This window comes from Crocuta crocuta, unplaced genomic scaffold (assembly GCF_008692635.1).
Source record: "Crocuta crocuta isolate KB4526 unplaced genomic scaffold, BGI_CrCroc_1.0 scaffold139, whole genome shotgun sequence".
Taxonomy (NCBI): domain Eukaryota; kingdom Metazoa; phylum Chordata; class Mammalia; order Carnivora; family Hyaenidae; genus Crocuta; species Crocuta crocuta.
In genome coordinates this window covers 7,889,649-7,906,110 of record NW_027533258.1, presented here as the reverse complement: position 1 = coordinate 7,906,110, position 16,462 = coordinate 7,889,649, and the positions used below count along the sequence as shown (strand labels likewise).

The following is a 16,462-nucleotide window of genomic DNA, read 5'->3' as shown; positions in this document are numbered from 1 at the left end:
AGGAGACTGGACATTAGAGATTAAAATGGAGAGCATCTAAAAATATTTATTAATTCGTTTAAAATTACGGTTAGGGACGCCTGGGTGGCTCAGTCGGTTAAGCGTCTGACTCTTGATCTCAGCTCAGGTCATGATCTCACGGTTTGTGGGTTTGAGCCCCGCGTTGGGCTCTGTGTTGGCAGTGTGGAACTTCCTTAGAATTCTCTCTCCTTCTCTCTCTGCCCCTCCCTCCTCTCTCAAAATAAATTTAAACAATAAATAAAATAAAATTACTATCCAATCCATTACCTGTTAGCATAAATAATACATTTTTATGAAAATGACTACATTTTCCAGAATGAAAATAAATTAGTGTGAAGAATAGCACTGTTTCTTATTTTTGCAGCTTTCTTTAATGTCTGCTGAATAAAAGACAGCTGGATTTTCATGCCTCCTTCTGTACTCAGTCTGTTACTGGAAGTTTTTTTTTTAATTTGCTTTTCATATTTATTTATTTTTGAAAGACAGAGTGAGACAGAGTATGAGCAGGGGAGGGGCAGAGAGAGCAAGGAGGGAAACAGAATTGGAAGCAGACTCTAGGCTCTGAGCTGTGAGCAGAGCCCCACACGGGGCTTGAACCCATGACTGTGAGATCATGACCCAAGCCGAAGTCAGACACTTAACCGACTGAGCCATCCAAGCACCCCTTGTTTGTTGGTTTTATTTTTTGTTAAAGTAAATACAGAAAATCTGGCCTTATACGGTTACGTAGTTTGGAAAAGGAGAGAGTATTTTCACTGCCTTTTCAAATAATTGTGAATATTCTTCTTAGATATTATACCAAAACATGACAAGTGGTAGTTTCTTAAAGGCTAGTTCCAGTGTGGAATAAAACCTGAAACTGTATCCAGGAATAATTTGTGTTCTGTTATGTTATAATCCATTAGTCTGTATTTGAACTTTTAAAAAAAATGTTTATTTATTTTTGAGAGAGACAGAGACAGAGTGTGAGCAGGGGAGGAGCAGAGAGAGAAGGAGACACAGAACCTGAAGCAGGCTCCAGGCTCCAAGCTGTCAGCAAAGAGCCTGATGTGGGGCTCGAACTCACAAACTGAGATTATGACTTTAGCTGAGATCAAGAGCCGGACACTTAACTGGTGCCCCCTGTATTTGAACCTTGAATGGATCTTTTCCCACCTGTGAACATCATACTTGAGTCCCCTGGAAAATCCTGGTTCCCTGAATTATACGAAACTTCCAAATGTTGACACGTTTTGTTACAGAATATTAAACAATCACAATCATCAATGTCTGCACTGGTTTCATTAGAAAATTCTTCAAGTATTAGGAAGTTGCACATTAGTGGTAGCAAATGAAAGTTTTCCAAAATTCTAATTTTTGCTCGAAAGCTCATATATAGGGGTGTGTGGGTGGCTTACATACAACTTTGTTGTATACAACTTTGTATACATACAACTTTGTTGTATACAACTTTGGCTCAGGTCATGATCTCGAGGTCCATGAGTTCGAGCCCCTCATTGGTCTCTGTGCTGACAGCTCAGAGCCTGGAGCCTGCTTCAGATTCTGTCTCCGTCCTGCTCTGTCCCTTCCCCGCTTACGCTCTGTCTCTCTCAAAAATAAATAAAAGCACTAAAAAAATAAAAACCACCTCACGTATATCGTTAGTAACAAATACTGTCAGTGTTTTCTTTGAAATGATAGGCACACTTCATTCCTTTCTGAGAACACGTCTGCCATATATCCAGTTCTGAAAAACCACATTCTTTTCAAGTAATGATGGTGCTGTGTGAACTAGTGGCTAGTTCGTATTGCAACTCAAGCAACTGTGCATGTGCTTTTCCTCAAGATGACCATCCAACTGTGGTACACAGCGGGAGTGCCTTACGCAGACCTACAATTTCATCACACAAAATATTCTAAATATATGTATGCAAGAATTGAAATATGCTAAAATTAATACTTTTAGCTGCTGGAAATTATAAGTAATTTTTAAGTAAAACTGGCTTTTATTTTTAAATTCAGTTTTTAAAGAATTTTTTAAATATTTTATTTATTGTTGAGAGAGAGAGCGAGAGCGAGTGAGCACGGGGGAGGGCAGAGAGAGAGAGGGAGACAGAGGATCTGAAGCGGGCTCTGTGCTGAGAGCAGAGAGCCCCAGTGCAGGGCTGGAACTCACGAAACCTCATGCACTGTGAGATCATGACCTGAGCCAAAGTTGGACGCTCAACTGACTGAGCCACCTGGGTGCCCCCAAAACTGGCTTTTTTAATAAAAAAAATTTTTTTTCTATTAGTCCGGTTTGGTGCCATCCCTGGATTTGTAATGAAGCATCGGAAAGTCTTACGCACCCTTCCTTTTGCATCATTAGGTTAACACACTGGAAAAAAAAGGCAAATAGTATCTAGGCATTATTATGAAAATTGTCTGTATCTCATGTTGCTCCCAAAAAGTTCTTAGGAATTTCCGAAGACCCACAGGCTGCACTTGAGTGTGGCTGGCATGATGAGGGAAGCTTGTGGGGTAAGAGGTATATGACTTGACATGATTAAGCATGACTTAGCATTAAGTGTGGTACCCAAAATGCTGGGAAATGATCCACGTCAATCATTGGCAACAGAATCCCTGTGGCTGGGACTGGGGAACCTGAATTCTTCCCAAGAGCCTCGAACCCAGCGATGTTTGGGAACCGTTAATTAGCTTAAGTCATTATTTTCCTGAAACCACTCTTTCCAAAACCATGGCGGGGTCCCATCGGTCCTGTGCAAAATGACCAAAAGCAGATATTTCTTAATCTTAATAATTATGTGTTTGTTAAGTCTATTATTTTATCAAGACCTAATTGTCATCAATTGTGAGATAAATTATTTCATGTTTCGGAAATAAAGAAAAAAATGCACCATACTACAGTCCTCCTTTCACTGATTTGAAGATGCTTCTTGTGTGCAGAGATAATATTTTGTGGAAAATGTGAAGAAAATTAAAATGGATCAAACAGGGTGATACATGCCTCCCAGTTAGAGTGTTGATGCCAGTGATAAAAGGCAGTGTGTTTCTCACACGTTAGTGTGCGGATGAACCCACCCGGAGCCTCCTGCTGTAATGCGTGAGCTGATTCAGCAGGTCTGGGGTGGGATCAAAATTCTGAAGATCTAACAAACGTCTCAGCTGGTGGTCCACACGTTCATAGCAAGCATACAGGGTAGGGTGACTAAAAAAAAACAAATCGAAGGAGGGGCGCCTGGGTGGCTCAGTTGGTTAAGTGTCTGACTTCGACTCAGGTCATGATCTCAAGGTTCGTGAGTTTCAGCCCTGCATCGGGCTCTGTGCTGTTGGTGCAGAGCCTGTTTCAGAGCCTGTCTCCATGTCTCTCTGCCCCTCCCCTGTGCTTTCTCTCTCTCAAAAATAAACAAACATTAAAAAAAAATAGAAGAAAATAAACGAATCAATGTACGTAAAAATATTAAGTGAATTAACAGTACTGATGTTAAATAGATATCACAGAATGTGTGACGATGCATAAGAAGCAAGCCTGAAATTGGGGGACAAGTTCAATAGCTCATGGGCAAACCAGTTTTTAGGCATCCCAGAGAAACAAGACTTTCCTCTGGTTTCAAGTCACGACCAACGTTAAGGTGCAGATTTTTTCCTCTTAGCCACTATTCTAACTGTGACTCAGAACCTGGGACCTCCTAATTTTACTACCTAGATGAGGCATGAGTTGTGTCAACAATATTCTTGAAAAGGTGTTATCCCTCCTCCTTGAACACTGTCAGGGAGCTCTTTTTCTTTTGGGCAGATTTCAGGGGCCCAAGATTCCTCTTGCTATAGACGAAAATCCGGCTCGGTGTAACTTTAGGACGATTCATCTCATCCCGGCTCTTGGTAACAACATGGGGAGTGCAATCCTTCACCCCCAAGACAACTATGAACCCATGTGATGGCTTCTCTTTGTTCTTCCCAGCATTCTCTTCTCTGTGCCTCAGCTCCATCTTCATCTGCTTCCTCCGTGATGTGCTTCTGAATCTCCACTGTCATGGTGAACGGGCGCCTGTTAATCTCTCCAAGCGTGACATCCAAACCACATGTCATCCTCCATCAGCCTGTGCCCTCACCTCTCTTGACCCAGGTGTAATGCCCGAGGTGGCGATGCCTTCTGGCAGCCCCATCACCCTGCTGACTCACCGCTTGCTGTCAAGCAAAACCCCTCAATCCTCTGCCGTGCGTGCGGTTGCTAAGTCAGATCTTCTCGCCATATTTATGCAGCCGTGTTCTGGGACCCAAGGATAAAAGTATTCATTCTTGGCTGATAAGCTTTCCCTTGTTAGGTCTGATTCAAACTCTCTAGGCGTGACTCATGGTGCTCCTGGATGCTACCCTCCCAAAGTCCCCTAATTAGCATCTTCTCTGTTTCAAAAGCTCTATCTGCTTACATGCCTACACAGCCAGGTCTCTTCAACCACCAGCTCCGTTCCCGTCTTTCGGGATCTTCTGACTGAGACAGCCACCCCAGTTCACTTAATTTCCATTGCCAACTGCTGAGTGCTCCCCCTTTTTCGGTTTGCTGTCAGTGCACCTGATGTTGCTCTTGACTTTCTTTCATCCCCCTGATGGGAATTCCTCAGCCACCATATCTTGTCGACAATGGTGAGGTCCTGACTTAATTATACTTTGGTTTCCTTGGTCCTAATTCATCTAGAATTGTCTGTACTAAACACAAATTTTGCAGAAGGGTGGGAAGGAAAGGGCTTTTTACTAGTATAGGTTTGAATCGATCTCTTTTCTCTCGGCATTACTTGTGAGGAAAGGCATAGTTGGATGGATTTAAGGGTGTAGACTCTGCTCAAGGAACAGCAAGGTTAGCCTGTGTGTGAAAACTGAATCATGACACTATGAACATTACATTCTGGGCCAACTAACTATATTGACCTGGAGCTTGAACGTCAAAATTCTGCACTGTATTTTATGCCGATTAGTGTAATGAGCAAATTTGGGGAACGAGTCTTCCTTTGGTAAAACCTGCATATTTTGAAATCTGCCATTAGGGATACTTAAGCCATTGGTTTCAATTTCCTCACTTTCAGCTTAGGAGTGCAGTCAGAATGAAAATATGTAAAACAAAGTTTGCTAATTTCAATAATTGCATTCCCAGTCTGGCTGAAATGAACTCTTACCTTCTTGGTTTCCAAAGTGATGGCTGGTATCCTTCAGAAACAACGTGTCTTCTTGGGGGTTATTTCAGAAACCAAAACCAAACAAAAACAAAGAACAAGTGAACTATAAGGAGTTGAAATAAATATAGAAACTGTGTTTGCTGCAAGTTCTTCTTCTAAACAGGTTCTACATAGTAGATGTGAGATGGAATTAAATATGCCACTTGCCCCCTTTGGTTTATTATTATTATTCTTTAAATAATTGGTTAATTACAATATACGATTAACATCTTTTTAAAAAGTATCTTCTGTGGGGGTGCCTGGGTGGCTCAGTCGGTTAAGCGTCTGACTTCAGCTCAGGTCATGATCTCACGGTTCGTGGGTTCGAGCCCTGCATCGGGCTCTGTGCTGACAGCTCAGAGCCTGGAGCCTGTTTCAGATTCTGTGTCTCCCTCTCTCTCTGACCCTTCCCTGCTCACGCTGTCTGTATCTCAGAAAAAAAAAAAAAGTATCTTCTGTGTGCGCAAAGTACCATGTCAGCTCTTTAAGACAAGGTGCAAAGAAGAATATAGATGGTCTCTGCCCTACACGAATGCAAAATTTAGTAAGAGTTAAAGAGAAACACTCAAATACATCTCCGACCAAGGAAAAGTAACATAAATTCTGAAAGAGAGCCTAATGAAATGCTATGAGGATTTAGGGAGATGATGTTTCTGGCTAAAAGTGGGGGGCCGTGAGTAGTCAGGAATCAAAGAAAGAAAGGAGAGGAAATGATCCAATTTGTAACATGGATGCTTAAAGCCAGTAGCTGAGTTCCTTCGGAAATAAGGGAAAGGGGTGAATTGTAGGCAAAGCCTCTTTCAGGCGTGTAGGAAAAGCACTCCCTTAAATATTCTAAATTCTCCTGGAGAAGATGAAGGTTAGGGAGGGCAGCTGAAAATTCATCTAGGACTAAAGCATCTCCAGTCTGGGAGTTTATAATCTACATGATGATCTCCAGGGGCCGTGAGAGTCTGAACATTTTTGACATCAAATTTAATTTAAACACACTTCCCATTTACTCTGCAGTACTTCTGTGGAACCAGGCGAACCTGTCATGAGATACCATTTGGGCAGGAAGAGACTTTTCAACACTTGGCTTACTATTTTTGTTGCCCTTTCCATCGCTTTCTCTTATGAGTCTCTGATCATCTCCAGCTATCCCCTAAAATTCTTACCAACACTTTCAGGAAAAAATCAAGTGATTACATATTATTTTCTGAGTCCTGAGTTTAGAAGAAGTAAGATGTGGAGGCAGAATCTGTTTTCTAACACTGGCTCTGTCAAGAAGCGCTTGTAATGTCTTTGAACTTTGGCTTCCTTCTATTAAATGAGACAGGTGGACCAGAATAATCTCCAGGATTCCTCTTAGCCCTGTGAATGTATGAAAGAAAGTACTAAAGTGGAGATGGTGGCCTGAAATCAAAGTATCATGAGTCTCCCAAGCCTGGGGCCCCTCTGAGGGACGGGACTGCTATACGAGACAGCCCACTGACCACAAGACATGTTATACAAGACCAGTCTGGAGCCAGCTAATCATGCCCAGACCACAGTGCATCCGGGAATGAATAGAATGCCTAGGAGAGGTTTTCCTGCAATCATCTCCCAGAAATCCTGACATGGGAAAAAAGTGTTACATAACCATGAACATTTCAAATAATAGTTCAAGGCAATCACAGCAGAGATATCACAAATTAAACACGTTTGTTTGCTAACTGCATGGTGAAACACTTACCTAAACAATTAGGAGAGAGGTGGAATGATATGTCACATTTGGTTTTATTCTGCAGGTTATACGTATTTTTTGGTCTCATAATTGCTTATAGTCCTGCCTTTTTACTCTTTGTAAGAGCTTTTTGAAAGGCAATTGTCTGTCTTCCTGTATTGTCACTCTCTTGCCCTTACACTTAGTAGGTAAGTGGACCTTACACTTAGTAGGTCCTCAACAAAGACTACCGCGTGGCCATTCCTCCTTGACCTGTAACCCGATGAGGTTTAATCACAGTTACACGGAGCAAACAAGTGGGCACTTGTGAGCACTTACCTTGAGATGCTTCGGCGAAGCGGTTTTGAGAGTGCGGCCCCCAGCTCTCTTTATACTCCCAAATCTGCCAGCCCAGCACTCCAACTTGGCTATATTTGGGGGATCACCATTTACTTGTGAGATGTAAATGCGTCGTAGCCCTGATCTCTCACTCTTGTTAAATTACTTGGATAAATGACCAGCGGAGGCTGCATAATGCCAAGTCAGCTGCGTAGGGATTTTGACGTTGGACACAGATCTTTGAGACTTAGAGAGTCCTAGGGGCTGAGTGCACTGGGGCAGAGTGTGCTAAGAAGGTCAGTGAAGGGCAGAACCACAGGATGAATTGTCAGGCAATGGGGGATCAATAGCATGGATGGTAACTCCATCTCAACTGGCTAGTATTGAAATGGGATGGTGTGCGCCTCTTCTCAGAAGTTTCTGGAAAATTTAAGATCAACCACTGAACACCTCCAGTGTTATTTAGTTATTTATTGTTTAAAAATCCAGTGACGAAGGACAGCTTTCTAAAATTTCATATTATCTCACGTTATTTAATCTGTATCTGGAAGAGAATCTAACTTTTTCTTGCTCACCCAGGTGTCTGGGAGGGGGATGGAAAGCAGTCATCAGAGATATTAGTTTTCTTAGTGGTGACTGTTCCTAGATTGTTAAACATTTTTGTGTTTGCTTTTTAGTTTGTACAGCTTCACCTTCATGGCCAGCCTCTCGGGCGTGAATTTTTTTTTTTTTTTGTGGTTGGTATGCTTGTCTCTACCAGGCCGAGCTTGCTTTTTCTAATCTGCCACAGACCAGGAAGCAGATTACAAAGTTTGAAATGCGCTGAAGTTAAGAGTCAGTGAGTTCCGGGTGACATTCTGGAGTTCTAATGAAAACACATAGTCTTTGTGACAACTCTTATGGGTTTTTTTGGTTGTTGTTTTTGCTTGTTTGTTTGTTGCTAGAACATAAGTGATGTTTGGAATATGGAGGAAATTAGAGCCATCGATGGCAATACAGAGTGACTTGTTCAAGTCGTAGATGATCAGCGTTTGGTGAAGCAGGAGTCTCGTTCAGCCCTCCCGTGGACAGTCTCGTGCAGGTGGGGCACTGCCACGGGACGGTTGGCGTGAGTCAAGATGATACCGCGCGTATAGAAGGAGTAGATAGGAATAAGACTCCCGTGTGGCGTTTTCCAAAGTAGATTTGACAGAATACTGCTCCTGAGGGAAGCTGTAAAATAAGTGGTCCGGTAGCTAACTGGAAACATGGCAAACGCTGTCGCCGGCCGTCAGAGATTCACCGAAAATAAGAGCACGTTAAGGGGTCGGAGCCATCTTTTTGGTAAAGAAACAGGAGTAACTTGCATACCTGTGGATCTGATGGTGCAACGTAGTCCCTGTTCCAGAAAACAGGAAGGGAGCCGGAAGGCTGGAGTCCACATCAGGTTGTCTCTGTTCCTTAGCAGCATTTGGCCCAGGAGAAAGCAACAGAGAGCCATCAGGCATAAACACAGCTGCTATTATTCAAGGGACAGCCTTCTGCGTGTAGCAGATGGTCAGTACGTGTTCCAGCAAATAAAGGAATCCAGGGTATTCATGGGGAATCTGTGGTGTGGTAGGGAAGAAGATGGAATCAGGCTCAGTTTCACTTAATAGCCGTGGTTTACATTTATTAAGAACTCACCACATGCCGGGCTTTATCCATATTGGTTCGCAGAAGCTTTGTGATAGTTCTGTCTGTGAGGTGAGTGCTAACATCTTTCTAGCGACCTTTTTACAGGCAAGGAAATTGGCCACGGACAGTCGAAGTGACCTGCCCAAGGCCACATGACGAGGAAGTGGTGGACACGGGATTCAAACCTACTCTGGCTCGAGAGACTGTGCCTGTAACCTTTTGTTCTGCAAGCACATCAGTTCTGGGTGCCTGCTCGGTACGAGGCTCTGTGCTTGCAGTGGAGTATATAGAGCATGGGGATGTGAAACAGGGTCACTGCCTCAAAGGAGCTGATAAAAGACGTGGGGACAGAGCCCCTGGATGGGAAAGGGGCAGCCCCTTTCCCAAGGTTCAGCTAAGTGCCCAAATGACTGGGATGGGCCATGGATTAGATGTATGTACAAGGCATTTGAACCCCCTAACGCAAGTTGTATATGCAAACTCTGAGCAGAATTGTTATGGGTGATAGCAATACTGCTTTGGAGAGATCTGGAAGGAAGCCGGGGAGGGAGCTACAGAGATAATAACGATCTTTTTGTAGTACTCTCCCGTTCATCTTGGAGTTTTGTATATTATATTATGTTTGATTTTCTCTACCAGCCTGAGGGGTTTATGTTGTTCATATTCATATTATTTAATTGTTTTTAACGTTTATTCATTTTTGAGAGCCAGAGACAGCGTGTGAGTGGGGGAGGGTTAGAGAGAGAGAGGGAGACACAGAATCTGAAGGAGGCTCCAGGCTCTGAGCTGTGAACACAGAGCCTGATGTGGGTCTCAAACTCACGAACTGTGAGATCGTGACCTGAGCCGAAGTGGGGCACCTAACCGGCTGAGCCCCTCAGGTACCCTGACTGGGCTCATTTGTGAAGGGCTGCCAAGGCCCAGTGAAGGAGTCGGGACATTGTTCTGAGATCACGTGGGGCACTTCTGATGTTCTGAGCAGCACAGTGAACATATATAGGTATATATATTTGATGATGATTCTAGAACTGATGGTAGGATATAACGGAAAGGGGAAAACCCAGGGGAGCCTCGAACCATTTAGCAACTTGAGGAGATGATTACGCACGCTCTTCAGAGGCTGCGGGGCAGGCAGGCAGTCAGAGAGTTAGCATTGTCCCCTGGATGCACCTGTGACCTCCGATCTGGGTGAAAACGCTCCACAGCCCCGGAAGGCAGGCCTTTGCAGTGGTCGTGGCTTGCTGTCTCCGAGTCTATCCTGCAGATTCAAGGGGAAGAAGATTATGTGGATCAAAGTGTTTCTGCCTCACTGTCCCATTTAGGAATAGCAAGAAAAGAAACATTTAAACATTGGGGGTGAAAAGTCCTCTATGGGCCATAGGCTTATTGTTTTGAGGCCATAACCCCACGTTGCATCAATATATTAAAATCAATTTGTGTTGAATACTAAAATAATCACAGCATGAAATGAGGGCCTTGATTAAGTGAGATAGAAACGAGATTTAAAGAGAAAGAGAGGGGCGCTTGGGTGGCTCAGTTGGTTGAGCGTCTGACTTTGGCTCGGGTCATGACCTCACCATTTCTGAGTTTGAGCCCCGGGTCAGGCTCTGTGCTGACAGCTCAGCCTGCTTCGGATTCTGTGTCTCTGTCTCTTTCTGCCTCTTCCCTGCCCGTGCTCTCTCTCTGTATCTCTCTCTGAAAAGTAACTAAACATTAAAAAAAATAAATAAAGGGAAAGAGAAAACTCAAGGGACACCCTGAAGGTAGCATCCATGGGACTTTGATGGCTTCCAGGTTAGACTGCCTTTCCTTTGGCCTTAATTTCAGCCTGGGAACCTAGGGACATGACCTCACCCCCAAGGAAATACAGAAAGAGGGAAAGACGACATACTGAGCTTGAGATGACAGGATGGAGGGACAAGTGTTCAAAGTTTAAAGGAGAGGTCAAGGCTGAAGACTGCAGGTCTATGGGGAAGGGGATGGTGTTGGGGGCAGGGGAACTGTCACCTGTATGGGGTGACACTTGAACTCATTAAGGAGGTTGAACTCTCTCGGAAGAAGGCTGCATGTTTAGAAGGTGAGAGGAGGGTACACAGACCACGTAGCGCGGGGAGAAAAGGTCATTCTGCAGTTGGGCAAATACCTGAGTGAGGTCTCGTTGGAGCCAAACGGAGCCAATGGATCCGTATTTTACTTTTGCTGTTTATTGACTGTGGCAAGTCACATTGCCTCTCTAACAACTGTGGTGTTTCCCCTTCAGCTGCAGAAGCATACGGATAATTCTGTTTCTGCCCAAGCAATGCAGACAGTGTGGGGGACCAAACGAAAAACCATCATCTCCATCTCAATCTGGGTGTCTCTGCACACAGTCTGTTACCAGTCCATGCCAAGCACTATGTTTCTATCTGTGTCATCCTTGACATAGACCACAGCAAATAATCCGTCAGCACCAAAAGCCCAGGAGAGCACTGTGGACTTCACTGAAGATTTTGTAGGGGAGACGTGGAAGAGGGTTATATCACACACCCTACAGTTAAGTATTCAAAGTGTGCATCAGAAATGTCAGCTCTATGAACTCCCTTTTCCTTCACACGGATGCTGGTGGTTTATTTCCTTTCCTCCCTGGGGGTGTCTCCCCCAACTCCTACTGGTACTCAGCTCTGTTATGGGAGCCATTACCTCTGCCACAGACCTGCATTCCTATTCATCTGATTGCTCAACAAAATAAAAGTCCTCAAGTAAAGAAGACTACTTTTGGCTTTGGTAAGTGGGGTGATCACCTATGTTTTGCACTCATATGCCCTTTTGGGGGTCTCATCTTTATTCCACTGCTAACCCCCCAGCACAGTCTATAGCTCACATGACCACATTGTCATCTCATCTCTTCCAGACCTGAGAGGAGATCCGTGAACAAGGGTTTTCTCCGTTCTTGTGACAAAATTGCTTTGTGAACTTGAAAGCGAAGGGAGCTTTATTATTAGTGTCAAAACAAGTCAAGGGAGGTGATACTTTCAAGAGAGAGGATCTAATGGAGACCACTACAGAGAAGCCAGAGAAAAGAAGCCCCGAAAAAGGCATTGCATTGGTGAGGGAGGTGATCTTGACATTCATGTCAGCAGGATGGTGGGGGTGGAAACTTTGAAGGCAAGGGATTAGGGAGTGAGCAGGTGTTAAGGAGGAGGGAAAAGGTTTCCTGATTTTCCTAGGAGCAAATCTCTCCACCAATCACTATGCAAGATGCCCTCAGAGGAAACGTAGATTTGGAAGGTGCAAGAGAGAGCAGTAGCAGGGCCAAATAGTGAGGACTAGGAAATAAGTGTGACCAAGGTCACTCCTCAGAGGGCTACTTGAGAAGAAAGGGCAATTAATTGTGCTGGTAGCTGATCATACCTTATGCCTCACAGCCATGTAGGAGCTTATATAACAGCTGAAATTTCAGCAAGCAGCAGGAAGTTCCCTAGCTAGGGACAGAAATTTCTGGGTGAAAGTCACAGGGCAGGTACATGACCGAATGATGCTAATTCATATGTGAATTGCCTAATCAAAGATTTGGGTGAGAATATTAGATTCCAGAACCGGGGCGGGGCGGCTGGAATATTATCTAATCTAACCCCGACCTTACAGAACTAGAAACTGAGGTTCCAGACAAATTACTTAATGAATGCTACAGGTGGAAACAAATCCGCTTCCTGTTCTATTTCCAACCCCAAGAGACCTAAGTCAGAACTTGGTTCAAATGCAACATATCCCCTTCTTCACTGCTGGCATTTACATGAAGGAATTTTGCAAAGCACACAGCAACATAGGGGATTATCAAAAGAATCATTTAGATAGATTCTCCTTAAATTTCAATGAGGAGATAGATCAATCAGTTTTACATGTGGGAAAACTGAGGCCTGGCAAGGTTAAGCGGCTAGTCACACAGCCAGGAAGTGGCAAACATCTTTGACTCCAAGCCTGGTTTGTCTTTTCCCTTAAGACAGCTGCTTTTGGCTTTGGACGATCCTGTAAGACACTAATGCTCTCAGAATTACACACGCGTCTCAGAATTACACACAGACCAGGCATCTTTCTCTGAAACAACATGGAGAGATTGTGTGGATGGTCTGGGAACACTGTGTTTGAAGAAGAAATCCTCCTGGCCAGGTCTGCTCCGTAACCTGCCCGGTCTCATAATCGGGACTGATGCCCTGCCCCCAGTACGGTCTCCTGTTATTTGCTTGTCATTTTTGTTTGTTAGCTATGTTTTGGTTACTTTGGCTGTTTAGAGCCTCATTAGAACTAGGAACAGCATGACCACTTACTTTTAATTACTACTGTTGGGATCTTCAATGATGAATCCTAAAATATGTGTATTCTTTGCCAGACATAATCAAAATGTATATTTATGCTGTTAAAATCTACATGCAATGTAGCAATTAAGAGTGGACCTTGAGAGTCAGCATGCTGACGTTCAGATCCTGAATTCATCAATTAAACTGTGAATTTGGGGCAAGTTATTTAACTTTTCTGAGCCTGTTTCTTCATCTGCAAAATGGGGATAATAAAAAAACCTAACTCATGGGGTTCTTGTGATGGTTGAATTAATGAATGCATGGCAGGGTATTTTTTGGAAGTGATTCAATAGTTTGGGAAAGGGAAGAGTAGGTGCGGCCGTGTCAACAGGACAGCCTGAGATTTAGAAACCAGGAACTTTCTTTAGAGCTTTCTCTGTCAGTGCCAGAGGGCTCTAGAAGCTGGGACAATGCCTTCTTTGTTATATCCTGTCTCTTGTGTTGCTGTTTGGTGAAGCTCACCAGCTGACCACACCCTGACCATTGTCCGTCCAGTCCTCCCATCCTATCCGCTGGGTTTAGCCAATTTCCTGCTCAGATGGCTCAGAACAGTCCTAAGTCAAGGGCACCCCTCCTCCCCCAAACACACACTCGTACACACAACAATAAGACAAAACATGCAAGATGGAGCCTGGATAGTGGAAAGCAGCACGACCAACGATCCTAGTTTGTGTGGGATTGAAGAGGTTCCTGAGACTTTCAGTTTTAAGGTCAGTACAATCCTGGGTAAATCCGTATAAGTTCATCACCATACCTGAAAGGTTGTTGGGGTAATGATGGCAAGGCCCTCAAACCTGGCTAAGATGGGGTTACCTGGAACCAGCTTCCGATCTCCCACCATGGCAGGATGGTGATGGAATTCATACCTGGAATTGCTAATTTTGAGGCTGTTGTGCGCAGAACCAGCATGTACTCATTTAATCATTTATTCAACAAACATTCGTTCAGCTTCTACTATGCACCGGATTTTAAGCGCTGGGGAACAAAATAGGCGAAGTCTCAGGGTGCCTGAGTGGCTTAGTCGCTTAAGTGTCCAACTTTGGCTCAGGTCATGATCTCACAGTTCAGGAGTTCAAGCCCCACATCAGGCTCTGTGCTGACAGCTCGGAGCCTGGAGCCTGCTTCCGATCCTGTGTCTCCCTCTCTGACCCTCCCCTGCTTGTTCTCTCTCTCAAAAAAAACAACAAAAAAACCCCCCAAAAAACCCCAAAGACCCAACAACAAAAAGTCCCCCCCGAAAACCCACAACACATTAAAAAAAAAAAAAGGCAAAGTCTCTGCCTTCCTGGAAATCCTATTTGAGTGTGTATGCATTGTTTTCTGGGGATAGACAATAAACAAACACTATCTGGTATCAATTCGTGATAAATGCTCTGAAGGAAAGGGTAAGCAGGATCAGGAAATCGTGACTGTGTGGAGTCTAAATGGACAGATCAGGGAAAGTTTCTCTAAAGAGGTGACCTTCGAACAGACACCTAGTGAAGGAGCAAGTCAGGAGAAGGCTCTGGGGGGTGAGTGTGCCTGCACAAGAATGGAAAAAAGGCCAGTAGGGCAGGGGCGAAGGGAGCCAGGGAAGCAGTAGCAGGGAATGAAGTGGCACAGGTGGCCAGGGGCCAGATGGTTTAGAGCCTTGCAAGCTAAGGTAAGGACTTGGGGTTTTAAATGTCAGCTGCTACTATAATGGCAGCTTTATTCTTTTTTATTGCGTGCTGAGTGTCAGCCCTAGCAGCAGCTCTGCTTCATTCTGCCCAACGGAAAGAATGTGGCTCATGAGGACACTGTTCCAGGCATTGAGAATCAAAAGCTGGTTCTGTTTATACTCTAGTTGGAGACGGGGAAGCGGGTCCCAGCTCTGAAAACGCGGGAAAGCTCACCTGCCCTGGGCTTCGAAGGACGCACCTTGAGACTCCTGGAAATAGTTTCAATTTCCCGGAGAGGGAGGGGTCACTTCCGGTGCGCCCCAGGGCATCATGGGAGGAGCCCGGTGGAGGGAAGGAAAGGCCGGAAGTGGCCCGCCGCCATTGTTCGGACTTGGCGGAGGCGACGGCCGGGAGATGCCGGTGAGTGTGCCTGTGGGGTTTGTGAGGGAGTCGCGCCGCGGATGACAGAGAATAACCGCGTGAGGCTGTGTGGCGGCGAGGGCGTGAAACCGGGCCTGGGGAGTGAACTGGAAGGCAGGGCGGGAAGAACATTTCTGGAAAATTCCAGAGTCCCCCAAACTGCGCAGGGCGTGCGGTTAAATGGAATATACCTGTGACGTGTACGTCACGCCACCTCCTTGCGTTCCGCGCTGTGGGGTTCAACGGCATTGTTTTCCCGAATCCCGGAATAGAGGAGGATTCTGTTGCCCCGAAGGCCCCACCTTTCGCGTCCGCGCGCCTCACTCGACGGGTCAGCATTGGAGCCCTTGTCCTTTGAACCTTTGAATCGAGGGGCTCCGTTTCCCCAGGAGCGAGCCGCGAACCCGGGTTTCTGGGCGGAGCCGAGAGCCCAGCCCGCCCGCGTGAAGGTCAGGCTGCCGCCCCCCGAGAAGGTCGGGCCCCCGCGAGCCTGTTTTGGGCGCTCTCCCCAAAGGGACTGTTTTTCTCCTTGGTCACCGCTCTGTTTTTCCTTGTGGGCTCCGGAAGCCGCCTCTTGGTGGCCGGGGACGCCGGTATGGTGTGACATGTGCCCCACCCTCGCCGCGGCCAGGAGGCCGAGTTTACCGTTTGCTCCCTGACAGCTGCCGCGTTAGCCCCGGACTGTTAATCCCACCCGAAGGCTTGGACGAAAGCGAGCAGCTTGGAGCAGCTGTGCTAATGGGCTCATCCATCAAATGACCCTCTCCCCGTCACCTTGTCACCTTGCGGGTGGCCGTTGTAGGCCCGTCTCTGCTGAGACCTGGGTAGGAAATCTCCTTAAGGGGCAGGACTTATGTATTTATTTATTTATTTTAAAAATGTGAGGCTTAAAAAAAAAAAATCCCCAACCAGCGTCTTTCATTCTAGAAAGACTGGGGGGAAAAAAAAAACAAAAACAAAAAAACCCAAAACAAAACATCGAAGGGAAATTTTATTTTATTTTTTTATATTTTTATTTATTTCTAGGAGAGAGAGAGACACACAGCGTGAGCAGGGGAGGGTCAGAGAGAGAGGGAGATACAGACTCTGAAATAGGCTCCAGGCTCTGAGCTGGCGGTCAGCACAGAGCCCGACACGGGGCTTGAACCCACGAACCGCGAGATCATGACCTAAGCGAAA

General features: G+C 45.3%; 1 protein-coding gene and 1 long non-coding RNA gene across 2 annotated transcripts in view; one reads left to right on the top strand and one right to left on the bottom strand.

Annotated features, from left to right (window-relative positions):
- Positions 1-15,277, bottom strand: part of LOC144217062 (myosin-13) — a 66,646-nt gene extending 51,369 nt beyond the window's left edge. Inside the window, exons 1-3 of the mRNA XM_077746533.1 lie at positions 15,098-15,277; positions 10,467-10,595; positions 9,998-10,147 (exon numbers count right to left, since the gene is read on the bottom strand). The gene's annotated coding sequence lies outside the window, so the exon portion shown is untranslated. The remainder of the gene's footprint in view (positions 1-9,997; positions 10,148-10,466; positions 10,596-15,097) is intronic.
- Positions 15,220-16,462, top strand: part of LOC144217066 (uncharacterized) — a 206,018-nt gene continuing 204,775 nt past the window's right edge. The window contains exon 1 of the long non-coding RNA XR_013330830.1: positions 15,220-15,283. This is a non-coding gene — a long non-coding RNA (uncharacterized LOC144217066). The remainder of the gene's footprint in view (positions 15,284-16,462) is intronic.